Source organism: Rhinopithecus roxellana, chromosome 5, assembly GCF_007565055.1.
Source record: "Rhinopithecus roxellana isolate Shanxi Qingling chromosome 5, ASM756505v1, whole genome shotgun sequence".
NCBI classification, from domain to species: domain Eukaryota; kingdom Metazoa; phylum Chordata; class Mammalia; order Primates; family Cercopithecidae; genus Rhinopithecus; species Rhinopithecus roxellana.
In genome coordinates, this window is record NC_044553.1 from 110,572,643 (window position 1) to 110,584,842 (window position 12,200).

Genomic DNA, 12,200 nt, shown 5'->3' on the forward strand with positions numbered 1-12,200 from the left:
CACTGTGCCTAGTCACTGGGGACATAAGTCAGCCCCAGCTCTGAAGGTGCCATCAACAAGGAGGAGATGGACATAAGAAAATCACAGCCCAGGTTCTAAAGGCCTCATCTTCCTAAGAAAAAAAAAAAAGAAAGAAAGAAAAGAAAAAACAAAGAAAGAAAATCACAGCCTGGAAATCCATGAATTGACACTGATAAGTTCACACAGTCTACAGAGTTAGCCAGGTGAAGAAAAGAAGGATACCAAGACTTCTAAGCAGAGTAGAGTATGTGTGGGCAACCAGGGTCAGGGAAGTGTGGGCTTCCTCCTGGGTGGAGGGGGCATGAGAGGTGTTAGGTAGAGAGGGCCAGAATGTTACAGGAAAGGAGTCCTGATCCAGACCCCAAGAGAGGGTTCTTGGATCTTGCACAAGAAATAATTCAGGGTAAGTCCACAGTGCAAAGTAAAAGCAAGTTTATTAAGAAGGTAAAGTGGTGAAAGGACAGCTACTCCATAGACAGAGCAGGACGTTCCCGAAAGTAAGAGGAGGAATGCGTCCACCCTAGGTACAATGCTTGTATATATGGAGAGATGTGCTCTGCTACAAGGGTTTGTGATAAAGAATTAATTTTCTTAATTATGATATTTTGCAAGAATCGGTAGTATTATCTTTAAAGCAAAATTAGGAATGCCTTTGTTCTCCAGATATCAGGATATCTGGACATTCCCAAGTCTGGGTCTGTTTAGTAAACATTATTATTTTTTTCCCTTAACTGTAAACATCTAGAGGTCAGGAATGCCTGACTTTCTGAGAATGCAGCCCAGCAATTCCTAGCCCCATTTCCCTAGCCCTCACTCAAAATGGAGTCGCTTTGGTTCGAATGCCTCTGACGAGAAGATAGACAAGAAGATAGACCAATATGAGGGGCCAGGCAGGGTCTGGTGGGTGCTGTCTGTCTAGCTGAGTTTGAACTTTATCCTCTGAGTGATCAGAAGCTGTTGATGGGTTTTAAGTAGGGGAGAGTCTTGACCACATTGGTAATATAGAAAAACTCTGTGAAACAAGGATGTATAGAATTTGCATCTAAAATGAACTCGGATCAAAATACAAAAGGCAAGCCTGTCGCGGTGGCTCACATCTGTAATCCTAGTGCTTTGGGAGGCTGAGGTGGGTGGATCACTTGAGGCCAGGAATTGGAGACCAGCCTGGCCAACATGGTGAAACTCCATCTCTACTAAAAAAGTACAAAGATTAGCCGGGTGTGGTGGCATGTGCCTGTAGTCTCAGCTACTCACAAGGCTGAGCGGGGAGAATCACTTGAACCCAGGAGACTGAGGTTGCAGTGAGCCCAGATCAAGCCACTGCACTCCAGCCTAGGCAACAGAGCAAGACTCTGTCTCAAAACAAAACGTAACAAAAAAAGGCAATTAGTTGCAGGACTATTTGTAATGAGAAACAGCCCAAATGTCTGTCAATAGGCTGGCTGAATAAACTATCGTACAGCCATGCCAAGAAGTATTAGGCAGCTGGAGAAAGGAGTGAAGACTGTTTCCATATAGAATATATTATTAGGAAAAGGAATGTGTGTCTCATAGTTCTCTAAGGAAGGCGGGGATGCAAATATATAAACGTATAAATATATCTGCTTATATTTAAAAGCACACAAGCAATGGAAGGATAAAGCAATGAAAAGTGGCTACCTTTAGGAGGAGAGAGGGAGCAGAATGGAAGAGATAGGGATGGAAGCTGGGCTTATTTGAAGATAGCTTGTTTTGTACATGTGACTTTGGAACTGAGTATTTCATAAAAGTAAAAAAATTACGTAAAAATGAAACCCCCCAAAAAGAAGCTAATAAACATAATGTGCATCTGGTTGGTGGAGTCAGCACACAGATGAACTGTTCTAAACACAGTAATTTGACTGTACAACCCCAAAAGGATATAGCTTGCAGACAAAAATAACTGCAAATGCACAAACAAAAATCTTAAATTGTTTTCAACAGTCACTTGGCTGATGGGAGACTTGGTATTGGTGTTCTGAGACTGTTGCGTGCAATGGGGAAAGAAGCAAATGAGAAATTATGTGAAATTTTCATTCTGGAATTCCTGGTGTTTTTGAGAAATGAGATTCTGGACGTGGGAGAAAGGAGGTGCAGATGGAAGAAGGAAGAGGTTGTGCAAACACCCTATAGACCTAAATTTAATTGAAAGTATCAATATGAACTTACGATGTGCTTTATATTTATATTGAGAAAAAATGTATTTCCTAGTTCTGACCTCAGAAAATACCTAGGAACAATAAACATTTCAGTAGCTATGAGCACCCCAATGCCTAGATTGTATTCTTGAAATATACCCAGTGAAAGAACTAGTGTTCCCTAAAAAAGTAATTGATTCCAGGTCTGAGATGGGAAATAGACAACAGGGGACTGGAACATTGGCCATATCAGACGGCAAGAAAGTTCTCTAGGGTGGGGACACCTAGGGTGGGGTCCAAAGGACTCAGGAGTCAACTTGAAGAGGCCCCTTCTGGCCAAAGATGGGATCATTTTTGCATCAATAAAGGTAAAAATTGCAAAGGATTGAAGCACATCAAATATGTTTAACTCCATGAGTTCATAATGATACTAAAACATATCTAATTGGTCACCTTTGGAGTATTCAGTGGTTCATAAACTGATAAAGAGATATAATTGAGCATTTATGCTGCCTGTACTGTACAAACTACTACTGGGTAACCAAATAGTGGATAAGGAGACGTTTCTCTTTATAGAAGTAATTCAGCTCATAAATCAAGAAGAAATGGTAGAATTAGAATATCACCATGTGGCAACCCCTAATTAATGGATAGTGGCACTGATCAGCAATATCTGCTAATATCACAAATTGAGATAACCAGACCTCATAGGCCTCCTATGAAGTATTCTTGCCAAGAATTGGACCTAAATCTGGATTCAAATGGCAATTTACAGGAAATACAGGAGATAGAAGAAAATATTAAAGGACAAAATGGGTATGCAATCAGTCATTCTATACTGTGGGAAGCTCTACAGGATAAATGATCTAGTTTCTTCCTCTTTTTTTTTTTTTTTTTTTTTTTGAGACAGGGTCTCCTCCGTCACCCATGCTGGAGTGCAGTGGCATGATCACAGCTCACTACAGCCTTAACCTCCCAGACTCCAGTGATTCTCCTCCCTCAGCCCCCCTGAGGAGATGGGACTACAGGTGCACACCACCATACCTGGTGAATTTTTGGTTGTTTTTGGCAGAGACAGGGTTTTGCTATGTTGCCCAGGCTGGTCTCGAACTCCTGGGCTCAAGTGATCCACCCTCCTCGGCCTGTCAAAGTACTGGGATTACAGGTGTGAGCCACTGCACCAGGCCTAATTATCTAGTTTCTTAAACAAATAGGCTGTAAAGAAAAGCAAACAGAAATGTGAAGAAAACTCATAGTTAGAATCACAACCTGCAAAACTTATTTAGATCAAGATTCAAACAATCTAAACAAAATAAAATTTTTTTTGGTGACATATAAAACACCATTAGAAATTTGAACAGTGGCTGGATATTTGATTATATTAAAATTATTGTTAATTGTTTTTAGGTGTGATGTGTGGCTATGATTTTTTTCAAGAGTTTTAAAGGGAGAAGAAACGTAAGTACTTCTCAAAACTCTCTTCAAAATCATCCTACTTCACCTGTTTCCTCTCTGCTTAGAATAAGTTTGTTATTTCAAACTCAGGGCCAATGCAATGTGAAGATGAAAAATAATTTGGGGAGCAAAATATATCGTGGATATACATATGTAAAAATATAGCATGTATACTTACATTCCCAGTTAAGTATAGTATTCCTAAGTCAATTTATAGAATTTTCAAGCACATTTAAAAAATAGTACTGAATTATTGAAAATACCACCGAAATTCCTTCCAGCTATGTGACTATGCAAAAGTTCCAGATTAAAAAGTCTTTAACATAAGAGAGATGTTATGTAATCATCTCTGCCTATGAAGTTAATGTCCAGATTTTAGACAAAAACCTTCACCTCATATCCTAAAAATAAGTATTTTAAGTCTTTTCCGTACAGGTGCCAGAGAGTCATGTGTTCATTTTAACACCAGAGGCAATAACACAACGCTAAAAATAAGCACGTGTCTATGCATGTATTTTTAACGTACAGGAATTGCATTATGTATAATAATCTCACCTGGTTTCCTACTTTTCTCATTAAACGCTTTGATTTTAAGATAGATCCATTATATCCATAATGCCTGTACTTGCAGCACATCATCCCCACTTTCCTTATCTACTCCCAGGCGGGTGGACTCTCCGGCTGCCCCTCACTCCCTCATCACAGGCACAGGAACAGAATTTCTGAGTCATAAGACTGATACCGACGTTTCAGTCTGGAAAACTGCTAGCACAGCAGATGCCAAAACCCCTTTCCTGTGCCTGAAAGAGACCTTCTGGAGGTATGAAGAGCAATAATGTCTCCCATCCCCCCTGTAGCTCCAGAATTAACTCTCGAAACAACAGGATTTGGTGTAGAAAGGTTACAGCTGAGAGGCCGCCAGTCCCCACCCGTCTGCTCTGGGAGAAGTTATCTCGAGGTCCAGTTAAGCGGCCCAGCAACTCCGAAGGACTCACTGGAAAGTCCTGCACACCAAGCTTGCCCCTTCTCCGTAGCTCGAGGTAGGAAGCAGCCACCTCTTGTCTCAAGACTGAGGAGGCCTGGGGCAGGGAGGGGCAGGCAGAATACTTTAGGAGGGACACCCTGGGATGAGGTGGTACCTCGATCTCTGCACCTGCCCCCGCACCTGGGGTGGATCTGAGGGGAACAGCGTCACTAACTGTTGGACTGAAGTCACCACAGGAAGCTCAGCCTTCTTGGGCTAAATAAAATTCAGAAGTGTCCAGGCTGGCTGTGACACCACGCTCTTCAAGCCCTGACATAGGGGGTCTAGGGGTCTCTTACTGACTTCTGCCGCCCCACCTTCCTGGCCTCTAGGAGGCGCTGTTCCTCCAGCAGCCAAGAATCAGCCTGAACCAAGGGCAGCTGCCAGGTGACAGCTCAGAGCGGGGTGGGGGTGGCAAAGACCATTCAGATAAAGGCTTGGGGAAGAACAATGGAAATTGTTCCAGGCAGTACCCAAACCTGGAAAACTCTTTTGGGGCACAGCCTGGGTGTCTCCTGCCTTGATCCCAGTGCCATCTTTCTCCCCTGGCTCCAGGAGTTCTTCCTATTCGTCCAGATTTTCCAAATGCAGACCAAGAGGGATTGAGCTCTCCCCCACCCTGCCTGGCCCAGAAGTTCCATTTCCTACCTCCTTCTAGCAGGGGAGCAGGGGCCTTCTTTAGTGGCCCCCAGGATGGCCCTATCTCAGAAAGACACAACCACGACTTCTGTGTATAATAGACACCACCACACAGTAAGTAGTGGGAGGATGGGGTGCGGAAGGACTTTTATTTGTCCTTTAGGCCCTTAACCCATGGCATGACTCTGATGGTTAAGGACAGCCTGGGACAAGTCCAGTGAAACCAGGGTAGGTCAGTGAGGCGGTGAGTAGAATCCCATGGGGGTGTGAGTGCCTCTGAGGCAGCCTAGAGTGGAGGTGGAAGGGGTGGCAGACCCTTAGGAAATAAGCATGACCCCCTGGCTGGGTAAGGGCACCCACTATGAGGGTAACAGTCACTCATTCATCCCACAACCATTTTTGATGTCTGTATGTGCCAGGTACCATGCTAGTTGCAGGATACAATTGTGAACAAGTGATGTGTGGGTCTTAGTGTTGAAGAGCTGACATTGGAGGGTATCAGAGACAAACAACAAGTAAGCAAATACAGCATTGTTAACTGCAGTAAGAATGAGGAGGACAGACACAGGCCCATATGGAGGGCTGGGTGGCTCCTGGCATCGGGGCCATACGTAGCTCGGCTTGGGATTCAGGGTCCTAACTCCAACTCTGGCAGGCTGGAGGAAGAGTCCCACATCCAGATGCAGTGGCACTTATGGGTCTGAAAGATATAAGCCCAGGTCTAGGGGCTGAGTAGTCCTGTATGCCAGGGGCCATGCCAGGCACTTCACCGTGTTAATGTGCTTCATCCAGAGAGGAAGCTGACCACCGGAAAGGCTTGTGAGATTGATTGTTGGCTGCCTTCTTATTCTCCCCTTGGGTCAGGACTCACCCCCTGATGGGGTGAGGCTGAGGCTGGCCAGCAGGGAGGCCAAGCTGTTGGATCAGAGGAAGGTGATATCAGACACCACCCCCTGTCGCCCACCAGCTCTTCCCTTCCCACTGTCCTCAGCTGGCCCTGGCTGAGCCTCTCCAGCATCCTCATCTCCCTCCCTGCCTCCAGCTCACCCTGCCCACGTATCCACTAAGGGCTACCGTTGTTTCTCTGATTAGTTACTGTTTTGCTGCCAAATTAATGCTTCTAACCCATATTTTATAACAGCAGCCTTCATCTGCAGAGGATCTTTGAAAATACTTGGCTTGGCATTTAAAGTGGTTCAAAAATGTGGTCTTACTGAATTTTTCCAGCTTTATTTCTCCTTTCAGAGGTGCATCCTGCATGTGTGTCAAACTGTGGGTGCTCATCCCTCCACCACACCTCTGCTCAGTTGTCTTTCTCTCCCTCAATCCCCCACCCCTGGCCCTTTTGCATCCCTCTGGGTAATGAAACAGCCCCTCATTCAGTCAGCCAGTCTTACATTCAGCAGGCTCTGCAGGCTCCCACTCTGTGCCCACCATTCCTGGGCAGCACTCAGATCCCCCCTGCTCTGACACCTAATCCACTTGTTTTGTGATCTTATTAATCTTCATTAACTCCTGCATGAGACCTTATCCTTCTGCTCCTCTGAACTGTAATCCTTCAAGGGCAGAGGCTGCATCTTGTCCATTCCATGGCCTCATGGTTACCTGCCTGTTGCAGGGGTCAATAAATATGCCACATGACCTGGACAAACATGGGCTCTGGAAGGAAAGCACTGAATACTGGCCTGGGGGCTGGAACTCAGTCTCAGTTCTGCCACTTAAATGTTGGGTGGTCTCTGGAATATTACTGTGTTTTTCTGGGCCCCAGGATCCCCAGCTATAACATGCAGCTGCCATCCGTGTCCTGTTTACCTTACTAGGCTAAGGTGGGAGACTGTGCAGGTGCGGGCTGTTATTATAAGGGCTTTCCCTGTGGGTGGGGTGTGTACTGGAGTAGGGGGAGATATTGTGTTTCTTGGTGCCTCTTGGCCATAAGACCTGAGCAAAACCAGCATGAAGCTCCTCCACAACCCTCAGATGCCAACCCAGGGGGTTAAGGTGGGGGGATGTGAGGCAATGGCCAGCAACCCCATGCACACCTGTTTATGTGAGTTGCAGATGAGGTGCTCTTATGCTCCCAGGACTTTCTGCCAGCGTTGAGGAGGAACAGGAGCTCTTCTCCAGCCAGGTGAACATGGCCTCACTTGGCAAGCTTGCAGTCCTACATTCCGGTAGGTTCCAGGCTGCTTCCAGTAATTCAGGGAGGCTGGGGAGGGATGAGTTGGGACATTTTATTATTATTGACTATCTGAGTGGAAATGGATAGCTGAGCCCTCTGAGGACCCGGAGCCTCATTACCCAGAGGGGAAACCAAGGCTCACACAGGAGAAGGGGCTTGTCCAAGGTCACTTCTGCAGTCTTGTCTCTAAGACAAGAATATGGATTTTGGAGACAGGGAGATTTGAATTCTGCCAGTTACTAGCTATAAGAGCTTGAGCAAATGTCAGCCCCTGAGGCTTAGTTTCTGCAAATGTTAATGAGGAATCACAATTCTGATATTTTATTGCTATGAGGATTAGAGGAAATGATAGATGAAGAGCCTGCTCCTGAGAAGGGCCTTCTTGTTTCTCAGGCAACAAAACTGCCAAAGGCTTTAGGAAAGAATCCTAGTGGGGCGTGGGTTGGGGGAACTCTGATTTCAAGGAAGTGAGTGGCTTGGGATCTGGCCCAGCCTTCCTGTCCTTTCCTTTCATCCATCTGCTCATTCATTCCACAGATGTGGATTGAGCATGCGCTCAGGGCCAGATTCTGTCCTGGATGCTACTTTATCAAAGAGAACTAAGACCCAACTTCTCCCCACCTTAAATGCTCACAGTCCAGTGGAGAGAGAGAGAGAGACAAGGCAAAGAGACACTGTCAGAATGAAATTGCTGTCAGAGGTGTGTGAATGACACAGGGGGAACCCTGAGGAAGTGGAGCTCCTGAAGAGTCAGGCCTCCTTTTTTTTTTTTTTTTTTTTAACTGCAGAGCACTTTTTTATGGTTGAGACCTACCTTTCTGTATAATTTTATAACCTGCTATTTCTGATTAATTTTTTTTTAGAAACAAGGTCTCACTATGCTGCCCAGGCTGGAGTGCAGTGGCTATTCACAGGTGCAGTCCCACTGATCAGCACGGGAGTTCTGACCTGCTCCATTTTGGATCTGGGCTGATCTACCCCTCCTTGGGCAACCTGGTGGTCCCCCACTCCTGGGAGGTCACCTTATTGATGTCAAACTTAGTGCAGACACCCAATCAGCACAGCACACTACAGTCCAGAACTCCTGAACTCAATTGATCCTCCTGCCTCAGCCTCCCGAGTAGCTGGGACTACAGGCACACACCACATCCAGCTATTATTATTTTTAATTAACATGTAGTAATTGTACATATTTATGGGATACAGTGTGCTATTTCAATACATGTATATGATCCATAATGATCAAATCAGGGTAATTAGCATACCTATCACCTCAAACATTTATCATTTCTTTTTTTTTTTTGTGATGGAGTCTTATTTTGTCGCCCGGGCTGGAGTGCAGTGCCACGATCTCAGCTCACTGTAACCTCTACCTACAGGGCTCAAGTGATTCTCCTGCCTCAGTCTCCCAAGTGGCTGGAATTATAGCCACTCTCCACCATGCCCAGCTAATTTTTGTATATTTAGTAGAGTCAGGGTTTCACCATGTTGGCCAGGCTGGTCTTGAACTCTTGAACTCAGTGATCTGCCCGCCTCAGCCTCCCGAAGTGCTGGGATTACAGGCATGAGCCACCACGTCCAGCCCATTTATCATTTCTTTGTGCTGGGAACATTTAAAATCCACTCTTCTAGCAATTTTTAAATATACATTAAATTGTTAATTATAGTCGTCCTAGGGAATTATAGAATGTGAGAGCTTATTCCTCCTATCTAGTTGTGATTTTGTATCCTTTAACCTCTCACTATCCCCCACCCTTCCCAGGCTTTAGTAGCTGCTATTCTACTTTCTACTTCTATGAACTCAACTTTTTTAGCTCCCACATATGAGTGAGAACATGCAAGGTATTTTTCTTCCTGTCCTTGGCTTATTTCACTTAACATAATGTCCTCCATGCTCATCCATATTGCTGTGAATTTCAAGATTTCATTCTTTTTTCTGGCTGAATAGTATTCCACTGTGTATGTATACCAGATTTTCCTTATCCATTCATCCACTGATAGACACTTAGATTGATTTCGTATCTTTGCTATTGTCAATAGTGCTGCAATAAACATGGGAGTGCAGATATCTCTTTAGTATACTGATTTCCTTTCCTTTGGGTGTATACCCTGTAGTGGGACTGTGGGATCACATGTTAGTTCTATTTTCAGATTTTTGAGGAAACTTTATACTGGTTTTCATAATGGCTGTACTAATTTACATTTCCATGAATAGCATATAAGACTTCTCCTTTTTCCACATCCTCAGCCTTTGTTATTTTTTGTCATTTTTATGGTAGTCATTCTAACTGGGATGGGATAATATCTCATCACCGTTTTGATTTGCATTTTCCTGATGATTAGTGATGTCATACATTTTTTCATATACCTGTTGGCCATTTGTATGTCTTTGAGAGATGTCTATTCAGCTCATTTGCCCATTTTGAAATAAGATTATTTGTTTTTTTACTGTTGAGTTATTTGATTGAGTTCCTTGTGTATTCTTGATGTTAGTCTTTTGTCAGATAGATAGTTTGCAAATATTTTCTCACATTCTGCAGGCTGTCTCTTCACTCTGTTGCTTGTCTCCTTTGCTGTACAGAAGCTTTTTAGTTTGATCTAATTCCATTTGTCTAATTTTTGCTTTTGTTGCCTGTGCATTTGAGGTCTCCATTAAATCTTTGCCCAGACCAATCCAATGTCCTGAAGTGTTTCCTATATGTTTTCTTCTAGTAGTTTTAGTTTTTTCTTTCCTTCCTTCCTTCCTTCCTTCCTTCCTTCCTTCCTTCCTTCCTTCCTTCCTTCCTTCCTTCCTTCCTTCCTTCCTTCCTTCCTTCCTTTTTGCATAGCTAGCTGAGGTTTTCTTTTGGAAAAAAAAATCGAATTGGTTTGTAGCTGGAGGCATCGCCAAGTGGGGGTACCCCAGCCAGTAAAGTCCCCCCTCCGCGGGTGGGCTTTGGCCTCCCCCACAGGCTCTGGGGCAGCCACAGGAGGGATAGGTTGGGCGGGGCTGCCATGGTCGTTCACTTGGGCAGGACGTCAGAGGACTTGGACACCAGCTTCCCATCGCAGGTCTCCATCTTCTTCACAACCATGGCGCCGGTGGAGCTGGTGGGCCTGAAGGAGCTGGAGCCCCTATCAGAGCCAAAACTGGAGCCCAGGCCATAAGCTGAGGCTGGGGCTTGTGATGCCCTTGTAGCCTGAGCTCAGCCCATTGGCATAGCCACTGGTGGTCTTCATATGGATACTCATGTTCTGCATCCCAGATGCCAGCCTGCTCTCCTCGCCCTCCAACAGCTTCCTGTAAGTGGCGATCTCCATGTCCAAGGCCAGCTTGACATTCATTAGCTCCTGGTACTCAGGCAGCTGCCGTGCTATGTCCTGCTTGGCCCACTGCAGGACAGCCTCCAGCTCGGACAGCTTGGCATTGGCGTCCTTAACGGCCAGCTCCCTGTGCTGCTCGGCATCTGCGATGGCGGCCTCCAGGGAAGCCCTCTGGCCTTTGAGGCCCTCAATCTCAGCCTGGAGCTGGCTGATGTTCTGGTTCATCTCCGAGATCTCAGTCTTTGTGTGCTGCAGGTCATCCCCACGCTTCCCAGCCAGCATCTGCAGCTCCTCATGCTTGATCTGGTGCATGCTGTCAACCTCAGCCCTGCTGTGGTTGGTGATCTCCTCGTACTGTGCCTTGATCTCAGCTATGATGCTGTCCATGTCCAGGGAGCGGCTGTTGTCCATGGACAGCACCACAGACCTGTCCAAGATCTGGGACTGCAGCTCCCAGATCTCCTCTTCATACAGCTACCTGAAGAAGTTGATCTCATCAGTCAGTGCTTCCAGGCCAGGCTCCAGCTCTACCTTGTTTATGTAAGCTTCAACCACATCCTTCTTGATGAGGACAAATTCATTCTCCATCTCTGTACGCTTATTGATCTCATCCTCGTACTTGTTCTTGAAGTCCTCCACCAGCCCCTGATTGTTGCCAAACCCTGCCAACAGCTTCAGTGTCTCCTGGCCCAGAGTATCCAGCTGCTGCCAAAGGTTGTTGATGTAGCTCTCGAACTTGTGGTCCACGTTGCTCTGAGCTGTATTGTGCTGCTGCAGGAGGCTCCCCTTGGTCTCCAGCATCTTGTTCTGCTGCTCCAGGAACTGTACCTTGTCGATGAAGGAGGCAAACTTTTTGTTGAAGCTCTTGATCTGCTCCTTCTCCTGGGTGCACGTGGTCTGGATGTTGGGGTCTACCTCCAGGTTAAGGGGGCTCAGCAGGCTCTGGTTGACCATGACAGCAGTAATGCCTCCCATGCCACTGGCCCCGCCACAGCCTCCACCCAGGCCACCCTGGAAGTTGCTGCTGCCTACTTAGGAGAAGCTCGAGGAGCTGATGCAGGCACTGGGCCCACTCATGTAGAAGCAGCTGCTGAAGGCCTGGGGGTCAGAGATGGATACCTTATAGGGCTTCTAGGTCACCCTGATGGACATGGTGGAGGCAGGCAGGCTGATCCAGGTGGGGATTCAAGAAGGAGCAGAGAAGCTGCTTCTAGGTCCCTTCTAGTAGTTTTTTAGTTTGGGGTCTTACATGTAAGTTTTTCATCAACTTGGATTTCATTTTTTAATGATGACAGATAAGGATCTAGTTTCATTTTTCTGCATATAGATATCCAGTTTTCCCCACACCCATTTATTAAAGAGACTGTCCTTTCCCCCAAAGGACATTATTGGCACCTTTGTGGAAAATCAGTTGACTATAAAT

At 45.7% G+C, this 12,200-nt stretch overlaps 1 pseudogene; it reads right to left on the reverse strand.

The window, feature by feature from the left end:
* Window positions 1-10,476: 10,476 nt before the first annotated feature.
* On the reverse strand, window positions 10,477-11,929 carry LOC104670091 (annotated as a pseudogene).
* Between the last annotated feature and the right edge of the window lie 271 nt (window positions 11,930-12,200).